Consider the following 11,433-nt stretch of genomic DNA (forward strand, 5'->3'; position numbering starts at 1 on the left):
TGTGCGGCGGGAACAGGCTCTAGCTTGGGGACAAGCGCCGCAGGTGAACCGCACCGACAACCTGCTCCGCCGGCGGCAGCCGCTCCCGTGCATTTTCTTGTCAGAAAAGACCTCATCTTTTCTAGCTGATACCTTACCTAAAATCCCAAGCCAGTTTACTAGTCATCGACTTCACGATGGCTTAATTCCTTGCAGAAGATGTTAGGTTTCAAATATCCCCTCTCAGCACGTAAAATGTATGCTCTCTTCAGAGTTTACCCGTCTTTCTTCTCCACGTCTGAGTCTTCTCTTCTGTCATCCCAAGTGTCTGCTGAGTGTTTAACAGGGACAAGACACTGTGTCAGGTGCAGGGGAGGGAACGTTGAACAAGACAGTCTAGTCCTCAGGAAGCCTACTGGCAGGTGAAGAGCCCGCCCTTGGATAAGCAAGGTCTGGATTCCCTTTCAAACTGAAAGTTTGCAGGGAAAGGAACAGACCGCTCCAGGCAGGGTGATCGCTCCACTGTGTCTCCTTGACCCAATCGCTTAGCCACTCCAAGCCTCAGTTTTCTCGTCTTTGTAACATGAGCGGCTCTTGTTCTTACCAGCTTCCCTGAGTGGGTAAACAGGCCAAGAAGGCGTAAGGAACACTTCACCAAGTAGATTTTAAATTGCTCAAGACTTCCCTCCCAATCTCAGATCGCTTCCCCCGCAGGGTAAGACAGAAGGAAGCAACGATCCAGGGAAAAGGCAAACAAGTCGCTTTATGTGCTCTACAGCTCAGCCAGAAGCACTCAGACGGGTAAGAATTTGCCCCACCACCCTCAGGAACAAGGCAGCGTGGCACTCTCATGTTTTTAAATCAAATTCTGACGACCTCCGTTTATTCCCAGCAAGAGCAGAGTCAAGACTCTCAATTGCAAACAACAAAAACCCATCTCCAACTGGTTTATGAGAAAAAAAAAAAAAAAGAAAGAAAGAAGGCGGACGTAATTTACTCAGGCCCTGCTACATCCAAGTACTGAAATGACGTCAGCAGAGATCTCTGTCTAGCAGGGAGGGTGTGGCTTCGCGGTACAGCGCGTGCTCAGCATGCAGGAGGTGCTGGGTTCAACCCCCAGTGCCTCCATTTAAACAAATACATAAATAAACCTAATGACCTCCCCAACAGACACACACAAATTTTCTTTGAAAAGAAATCTCTGTCTCTTGAGACTAATTTCCTCTCCTTTGGCTTCTTTCTTGGGCAGCTTTTTTTCACATGGTGGACTCAATTGCACAAGCCTTCAAACAGCTCACCAACTCCAGTAGAAACCAGCTTCTCTTTCCCAACTGTCTCCCCACCCATGTTCCACCACCCACAAAAGAAAACAAACTTCAGATCAACTACGTTAAATCATAGGCCCATCTCTAAACCAATCACCACGGCCAGTGCATTCACTCAGGCCCGGATAAAACTCCCACCTTGGAGCTGGGGTCCATCAGCCACACGGACCGTGAGAGGTGGGGAGGAGGTCCCACACAAGAGAAGTGGGTGCTGTTCCCAAAATCAGGCACTGACCACCTCCCTCTCAGTCTCCAGCCCTGTCCCAAAAGCTTGTGTGGCTCGATTTGCAAAACCCACTCATTCTCTTCAAGGGCTCTTTTCCTTCTCTTCTGGTCCACCTGGTGGTGGGGAGAGAGACAGATCAGTGGTAGAGGGCACGTTTAGCCTGCACAAGGTCCTGGGTTCGACCCCCAGTACCTCCATCAAAAAAAAAAAAAAAAAAATAGACCTGGTGATTTCTAGGTAACTCTGTAACAGCTCATTCTAAACTTCTGAAATACCCTTAAAAGAGGCAAGGCAAAAACACAAATATACAGATAGAAAAGGGACTTCATCTGGAGTTGCGTTGGCCTGAAGTTTGCTTTTCTAGTTCTTTGTTTCCAACATTCAAGGGCTTTACTTCAGCTGGTTTGCTGCAGTGTTTGTTTCTCATCCCTGGGCTTGGCCTTGGTTCACAATATGATCACCTTTGAATGTTCTGGGCCGTGGTGCTCCTCAGAACTCAAGTGGACATGGGTTATAAAGGAGATGGAAATATAAGTAAACAGCATCTTCACTTCTAAGACAGTACTATAAAGTAAAAAATCAGTGGATCATTTCTTCAAGTATCACTTCCATTTTGAAACTCTCCTCCTCACCCCGACTCACATACACAGATTATCATTAACAATAAATGAGTTATATTTACCCAAATGTTCTAGCAGCATTATTCAGTATAGCCAAAAAAGTGGAAAAACCCAAATGACCCTTAACTGATGGAGTGACAAAGAACATGTGGCACATCCAAACAATGAAATACTAGCCATAAAAGAGGATTTGCAACACGGATGACCTCAAAACCGTTAGGCTCGGTGAAGGAAGCCAGACACATTTTGTATAGTTCCGTCTACACAAAATATCTAGAAAAGGCAAATTCACAGAGACAGGAATTAGATTAGTGGTTGCCTGGATCTGGGGGTGGGACTGAGGATTAACTGTAAACAGGCATGAGAGATCTCAGTGGGCTGACAGAAATACCCTGAAACTGGATGGTGGTGTCATTGTCTGTGATATAATAAAAAAATCAAAATTTGGTCTTTGTCCCTGGTTCCTGGCACATGGCTCCTAAAAACTGTTGGAATCTCTAGGGTGGTAAGAGTGGTCTTTGTACGTTCATGGCTGACTCCTGGCGGGGGCCCTGGATGGCTTCAGGAAGGGGGCTGGTGGCCAAAGACACTACGGCACGGTTAGAGCGTTGGAACTCTCAGCCCCAGAGAGAAGAGAGGGGCTGGAGACTGAGTTATATCACCTGTGGCAAGTGATTTACTCAGTCATGCCTCTGTAATGGAACCTCCCCCAAAACTCCTAACTGACAGGGTTCCGGGAGCTTCTGGGTTTGTGAACACATCAAGGTGCTGGGGCAGGGGTCGGGGTGGATGCCCTGCACCCCTTTCCACACACCTTGCCCTGTACATCTCTTCCATTTGGCTGTTCCTGAGTTGTATCCTTTACAACAAACCAATAATAGTAAGTAAAGTGTTTTCCTGCATTTTGTGAGTCCTTCAAACGAACTATCAAATTGAGGGGGGTGTTCCGGGAAGCCCCAGTTTACACCTGGTCAGTCAGAAGTACAGGCGACAGCGTGGGACCTGTGACTGGTGTCTTATCTGAGGGCAGCCTTGTGAGACTGAGCCCTGACACGTCGGGGGTCTGCACTAACTCCAGGGGGTTAGTGTCAGAACTAAACTGAGTTGTAAGACCCTTGTCGTTGTCTGGAGAGTTGGAGAACTGGTTCGTGTGGGGAGAAAAGCCATGTACTTGGCATCGAAAATGTTGGGAGAATACAGACAGCTCATTGCACAGCTCAGCAAAAGTACCAAAAGTCGTTGACTGTACATTTCAAATGGATGGGTTTTACAGTATGGCATTTATATCTCAATCAAGTTTTTTTAAAGGCAGACTTGCAGAAGGAACAAACAAGTAAATAAAAAGTTATGCCCGCTGCCCCGAATGCTGTGTTCCCAGGCCCAGCTTCGTGTCTGAGCAGGAGTCCACACCACTCCCAGAAGGCACTCCAGGACCCACACTTTCACTGGTGTCAAGGAGGAATGGGTCAGTCCCACATATGCCCATCTCCAAGAATATGCCACACAGAAAACAAACACTGCTACCAGTGGGGGAAACGGAGGTGGGAAGGGATGAAGTGAGAGTTCGAGATTTGCAGATGCTAACTACTATATGCAGGATGGATAAACAAGTTTCTACTTTATAGCAGAGGGAACTATACTCAATATCTTGCAGTAACCTACAATGAAAAAGAATATGAAAAGGAATGTATGTATGTGTATGTATGATTGAAGCATTGTGCTGTACACCAGAAATTGACTCAACATTGTAAACTGACTGTACTTCAATTGAAAAAAAAAAAAAAAAGAATATCTCAGATGCAAGCTCTTTAAGACCACGGACCATGCAGAACCCCAGTCCCCCAACACTACGCCCACCCCAAAGCTGCCCAGACCTCCACTACCTCCTGGCCCAGACTCCTTAACCCCTCATCCTTACTCAGCTGCAAATTCCCAGGGCACAGGCTTCCACAGCTTGGCCTCCCGACCCCACTGCTTCAGTCTCCTCCCAGTTTCATGTCAGACCGCACCCCCGGGGTCCTTTCACTCCACTACATAGGTTGCCAGATAAAACAGAGGATGTCAAGTTCAATTTCAATTTCAGAGAAACAACCTATAGCTTTTCAATGTAAGTATATCTCAAATATTGAAAGGGATATATTTATCATAAAAATTCCTCATCATTTATTTTATCTTGCAACCCTGCATAGGAAATGAGTGAGATATATTGTTTGCTAAATCTGGCAACCCTACCCCTACAGCTATTTCCAGGGACTCTTTCTCTTCCCTGCTCCTGGCTCTTAGTGGGAGCCCCAACCCATACACATGGCAGGTCTCCCTAACTTAAATCCCAGGAAAAACAATTGTGTTATCAACCTTTTCCCTTACAGAAGGGTCCAGGGCTTCTTACGCAACTGGTCCACCTTCCCCCAAGCTCTGCATTGCAAAGCTGGGCGCAGACTTGCTAAGTCCAAAAAAACTACACTTCCTGCTTTTCTCCAGAGCAAGTGACACCTCCCTATCTTGCCTTGGTATAACCCAGAGGAACTTCAAAGAAAAAAGAGCATTTCTAACTTTTTATCCATGTAGAGACCCACTGACAGGTTCTTTCGCTAAAAAGAAATATTAGCATATGCTTTGTCTTTGCCCTGGGAAAGTATCTGTCAGTGCTGATAGCTACAATTTCCCAAGCACCTACACTGTACCAGGCTGTGAAGTCAGGGGCCACAGTGCACAGTCACCATCACAGCAAGAAAGAGAATTCATATTCACTGACAGCTTACTGTGGACCAGGTACCATTACAAGTGCTTTAAATGTACTAAGTATTTTAATGCTTATTTCATTCCCTTCACACCCTTGGAAGTAGAAACTGTTTATTATCCCCCTTTTACAGATAAGAAAACTGAGGCACAAAATGGGTAAGCAACCATACCATAGACAGGCAACCAGTGAGTGGCCATGACTTAATGACACACGTTCTAAGAAACAACTGCTGCTTGACTGGAAACTGGTCCAGGAAGCACACTTCATCCTTAGTAAAGAGCTTGTGTTATAGAATCAAATTATAAAGCGTTTAGACCTTTAGTCTACTGCCCACTAACTGGGCATCACCCAAGACATCATCCAAGACAGATGCAGTAAGCCTCAGTGCCTACTGGGGACTAAACCTGCGAGCCACGACACTAAAGGCACCTACACAGATCTGAAACAAGGATGTTCCCTTCTCCTTTAATTTTATTTCGTCTTCAAAACAACATCAAAATCATCCTCAGTTCATCAATACTGACAGCGAGGCTCAGAGAGGTAAGCAACTAAGCCACAGTCACACAGCTAGTAAGTGGCAAAGCCAAGATGACCCCCCAGGTTGTAGCAAGAAACCTGAACTGTTTCTACTAATGGCCCAAGAATGCGACTCGTAAGATGGGGCTGGGCAAAAGTGTCTCAATCATCTCATAATTTAAAAAAAAAACTACTGGAGAATTCAAACATTTAAACCATTTTTAAAAGGAAAAGCTATCACTTGCTCAAAAAAGAAAATTGCCTCAGAGTCTAAAATGTTTGCCTAATATCCACAAGTGATTTTGGTAAGACGGGCACCTCTTTAACAGATGAATCTAAACTTCTGAAAGGAAAAAGACCCAAGTCTGTCTGACTTCACGGTTCTCTGACTAGATAATATTAGATGTTCACACCCAAAAAATTAATGAATTAAATTAAATGGGACAAGACGTGATTGTTGCTGCCCGGGGGAAAAATCCAGGTAATTACACATTCTCTACAAAAACAAAAGGTCAGGCTGTCCTACCCTGGGAAACTGTCACATGAGCCATTAGCCATTAAGCCAGAGAAGTTCTGTCTTCAGTGTTTTGATCCATTTCAAAAGCTGCTCTGAACCCCCGCCTTCCTCTCCCACATCCAGTACATGCGGTACAAGGAACAGACCTAGGCAGGTACAAAGCAACTGAGCAGGCGAGTCCTCTGACAGCAAAGATGCTAAATCTGAGACACACGGTCCCTCTGTCATTTGGAATCTACAGCTTCTCCCTCTTGTCAGATGCCCAAAGAGATGCTCGACTGAAAACGTGAATGCCACTCGGGATCTGCTCATAGTCTGTTTGGGAGGCACTGTTGTGGGTCCCAGGGCTTTCGTTTAGCAAATCCCTATTTTTGTGCTTTTCTCTGAAAATACTTACTGAAATTTTCCATTTCTCAGACGCCAGGGTTCCTCTCCTGGGATTTAGCCACAAACAAAGCGGGCTGAGTTGAGGGGCTCAGGAATGCAGGGGGTTAAGATGAAGAACTAGGGAGGGGAGACTGGGTTCTTGTCCTGGGTCGGGCGGGATCAGGCCATATGACCTCGGGCAGCTGGAGGACCTTCACATGGTCCCAGTTTCCCTGTCTGTAAAGGGAAAAAGCTGAACTCCGACATCGGCTTTTACACTGAGTTCTGGGGTGTTCCAGGGTCCACAAAGGTGAGGTTGGTTATCGAGATAAGTGAAAAAAAATAACAAGTTGCAGAATAGCCCACCTGCTCTGCGCTTCCCCAGGAAGCCTGAAAGGACCACGTAGGTGGCGTCAGCCACTTTCACGAACGGCTCTGGGCTCTGCCTGGGGCCGCGGGAGCCTCTCAGGCGGCCCACGACAGGGACACGATCCTGAGACTTAGGGATCCTAGTCTCCACAGGGCGTCAGGACAGCACACCAGATGTGACCCATAAGCTGGAACCACGAGGAGAGCCAGAGGAGGGAGAAATGCCCCGCAGGAGCCAACCAGCAGGTGTCCTCCCAGAGCCAGAGAGAGAGAGAGGGAGGGAGCAGGCCTGCCTTTGAGATTTCTGTCCTGCTAAACAGTAGGCTGCAACTACAGAGGCAACCGCACGGCAAAGCATTTGCGGAGATGTGTTTATTCCTGGAAAGATCCACAAAGAGCAGCTTATTACATTCTTTTTTTCCAAAGACAATGGAAACACAATGACCTATCAGAGTGGCAACTGGAAAACAGGTGACCTTCTCACACGAGCGACTTCCCCTTAGAGGAGGACCCAGACCAAGGTACCAGAGTTGGAAAACGTGTCAGTTTAACCCCCACACTTCCTTCTCCAAGAAACAAAACCCTTGTCAAGGTGATGCACTTAGAACAAATCTGAACTGTAATCTAGACTTGGCTCAGGAGGGAAGTGGCTCACGGACGACGGCGTCTGGCTGCCGCAGGGATGGTGCCCAGCTCACCTGTGCTGGAGCAAAACCCCTTGAATGTAACACTGTGTGAAGCTTCCGATCAAAAGTCAAACTTCATCAGACACTTTAGAATTCCTAGTGGAGACAACGACTCCAAAAGTAATGAATTTGAGGGGGAAAAAAAAAATCAATGATAGCTTACCTCTCACCCAAAACCGGAATCCAGACAGAGAGAGAAGCCCTGTGAACACCATCTAAGTGGAAGGGCTGGAGCCAGAAGTCACATCTCACCAGGTGTCACAAAAATTCGTACAGGGGAGAAGCCTAATGAAAGCAATCGCCGCAGGCAACCCTTCAAAAATACGCACTTGACGGACGTCAGAGGCCTCATATGGGGGGAAATCCTGCGGGTGTAACTGATGTGGAGAAAGCTTTAGCTGTTAGTTCATCCCTCAACAGACACCACCATGGACTCCATCCGGAAAAGAAACCCGATGGACATGTTGAATGTGGGGAATTCTCTTCAGAGCGGGAGTGGATGGCTGTTATTCGCAACTATGTCAGGCTCCCAGCAGAAGAGAGATGGACCATTCGAATTAAGAAGACTCAGATAGGACGTATTTGAAGAGGTTTCAGTCGAGAGTGTAGATGTAAGGGAAACACAAGGGATGGCGCAGGAACTCAGGCCCTAAACCCAAAGAGGCGATGCGAACGGCTAACAGTGGAGGCAGGAAGTTAGAGAAGGATGATTTAGAAAGAGCTGTGGCCTTCCATGGGGGCCAGGGTTGGGTGTGTGGGGAGCCAGAAGAAGGCATGCCCCCAGCCTCACCCATCTCCCTCCCTCTGACCTCTCACCAGTGGCCCAGTCAGTCCAACCAGACACCAGACGGCAAGGGAGCCTGTGATGTGGTCGGCCTTCCATGGCAGGTGGAGAGAGGTGAAGATGGATCTAGGAAATGGAATATACCCAGCCCAGCAACAGGAACCCTGGCTGACACACCCACCCCGAGTACCGGCCTGGGTGCCCTGTTCCCAACTGCAGCCCAGAGCCTGGGGCAGAGCCTGGCCCAGAACAGGCACTCAGAAGAAACTGCTGAAATGAATAAAGGACCAGCGGAACCAAGGCAGACTCCTACCCAGCAGGAGAAAACTCAGAACCCCTCTGCCTGGCTGTCTTCCTCAGGGCCCTCGAGGAGCACAGAAGCAAGGTGCTTTCATGACACACATTTCCTGGTCACCAGACATAGCAAAAGACTCGTAATGCAGCAAGAGCTGATGACCAGAAAGAGACGAGGGAAAGCTGAGAGGAGGTCTTTGAGCCCCTGGGTTGGAAGCTTCCAGTGTCTGTCTCAGCAAATCCCCACAATTCTGCATGATAGTTGCTATTTCCCACCCTCAGTAGGTGAGAAAACCGAGGTGCTGAGAACTCAGGTGAGTTTCCCACGGCCACACAGTAAATCAGAGGCAGGATTTGAATCCAGATCTATCTGGATCCTAAGCCTGTGGTTTTCCCACATGGCAGGGCATGGGGTAAACTCCACTGTGGGTGACAGCACCAGGGCGAATACAATTGAGAATAACTTCCTAGTTTAAAGGCAAAAATGCCTCCACTCTGCTGATATATCACAATGGCTATCAACATGTTTTCTTTTATAACTACTGATAAAAACATCTATTAGGTGCCACATTCATGGCTACAGACCCTGCAAGAAGCAAGTTAAATGACTCACTGAGTAACCCCCACGGTGTTCCTTAACATTTAAAATGAAATGGACAAAGTGTTTTCATGTACTATAGAAGAAAATGGCAGTACAGCAGGTACATTAAAAGGCCATATTTTAAAAAGCATTTCTATTTATAATTATTGGCATTTGTGCTTTAATGGAAGATGAAAACCCTACTGTTTACCACACCGAATTTCTCTAGAGAGAGGTGGTAAAAAAAATCAAATCTCCCTTGAAAACCAAACTGCCTTTTCAAACAGTCTGAATTTCCAGAACCCAAGTTTCCCTGAAGTTCTGGAGGTGGTTTTGGACTGTGAATGGCTCCCTTCTCCTTCTTAATTAAAATTAACTTTGCGGTTGAAAAGTCCCCTTCAACAGGAAGCCTGCAGACTTCACCAGGCGCTGGTGGGTCAATGTCTCCTGGATGCTTTTAGCCTTTAGTTCTTTCATCAAACAATTTTTTGAGCTCCTACCCACCGCGGTTACTACGGTAGGTACAGGGAGCAGAGCATATAGAAGAGAGAGAGGGGCCCTGTTCTCATGGGTCTTATATCACCAAATAAATAAACAGGGTATTGTGATAAGAGTTACGATGGAAATGAACCAGTTGATATCACTGACAGTGAGTGGCGTGAGGGCAGCGGTGTGCTGGGAAGTGTTTAGCAACCAGCTCTCTCTGGGAAGGAATGCCGCGAAAGAGAGCATTTGCCCGTTTCTTTTGTGTAAATACTCCCACCGTGGCTGATTTCAAGCTACCAACATGACATCATGGAACATGAGCTTTAGAAGAGATGTGCAGCATTGGAAAACCTACTCCAGGGAAGAGCACATGCCCAGAGGGATTCAAAAAGACACCTGCACCCCAATGTTCATAGCAGCACCATTTACAATAGCTAAGACATGGAAAAAACCTAAATGTCCATCAACAAATGATTGGATAAAGAAGTTGTGGTGTATATAAATATAGATACACCATGGAATACTACTCATTCAAAAAAGAATGAAATTTTACCAAATATATATATAACACACACACACACACACAATGGAATACTACTCAGCCATAAAAAGAATGAAATAATGCCATCTAAAGCAACATGGAAGGATCTAGTCATACTAAGTGAAGTAAGCCAGAAAGAGAAAGAAAAATACCATGTATCATTTATTTGTGGAATCTTAAAAAATGACATAAATGAACTTATTTACAAAACAAAAACAGACTCACAGACATAGAAAACAAACTTACGGTTACCGGGGGGGAAAGAGGGGAAGGGATAAATTGGGAGTTTGAGATTAGCAGATACAAACTACTATATATAAAATAAATAAACAACAAAGGCCTACTGTACAGCACAGGGAACTGTATTCAGCATCTTGTAGTAACCTATCATGGAAAAGAAGCTGAAAAAAAGTATGTGTGTGTATGTAAAACGGAGTCACTATGCTGTACACCAGAGACTAACACAACATGGTAAACTGACTATACTTCAATAAATAAATAAACAAACAAACAAAAAAATAGAATCTCTAATGAGGGCAGGTGAACATCTTGTGCCTGCAGAGGGGACACCATGGGAAGGACACTGGTGGACTAATCGACTAATTCAGAACCTGAATGCAACCATGAGGAAATCCCAACAAACCGAGAAAGGGGACCAGTTTATGGATGTAGGAGGCACCAATTTGTTCAAAAAGTCAGTATTTTCAAGACAGAGAAAGGCTGAAGAAGTAGGGGCAGCGGGGTTGAAGGAAGAGAGAGGAACACAGAGCTAGTGGAGAGAAAACCAAACGTCAGGGTCGGGGGTCACTAGCCACACTCTCCAACACGAATCTCATGCCGCAGGTCGTCACTGCCGCTGCGCCCACGAGGCTCTGCAGGATAGCTGAGCCCAGGCATTAGTGGGCACCGGGATGACGTCTTGTCTCGAACACTTGGTATCAGAACATAGTGACTCTTCGAACATTCGCTTTTCAGTTAATCTAAAAACTATCAACAAGTGAGGCACTGTGCTGCGCATTAGATCTCCAGAACTTACTCCTGTCTAACTGAAAATGTCTACCTTTACTGTTATCTCTCCACTTCCTCCCCCATCAGCCCCTGGCAAACACCATTCTACTCTCTTGCTTCTATCAGTTCGATACCATAGCTCCCACACAGAAATAAGATCATACAGTATTTGTCTTTCTGTGTCTGGCTTATTTCACTCAGTATAATGTCCTCCAGGACTATCCATGGTACTGGAAATGTTAGGACTTCCTTCTTTTTAAAGGCTGAATGATATTCCACTTTCCAATATTCTATATAATTAATATATTACATACAAAATATTTTATTAATAAAATTCCATGTAACACATGAATATGTATATTATGTATATAATAAATAATTGAATGTGCAAAT

This window comes from Camelus bactrianus, chromosome 19 (assembly GCF_048773025.1).
Source record: "Camelus bactrianus isolate YW-2024 breed Bactrian camel chromosome 19, ASM4877302v1, whole genome shotgun sequence".
NCBI lineage: Eukaryota > Metazoa > Chordata > Mammalia > Artiodactyla > Camelidae > Camelus > Camelus bactrianus.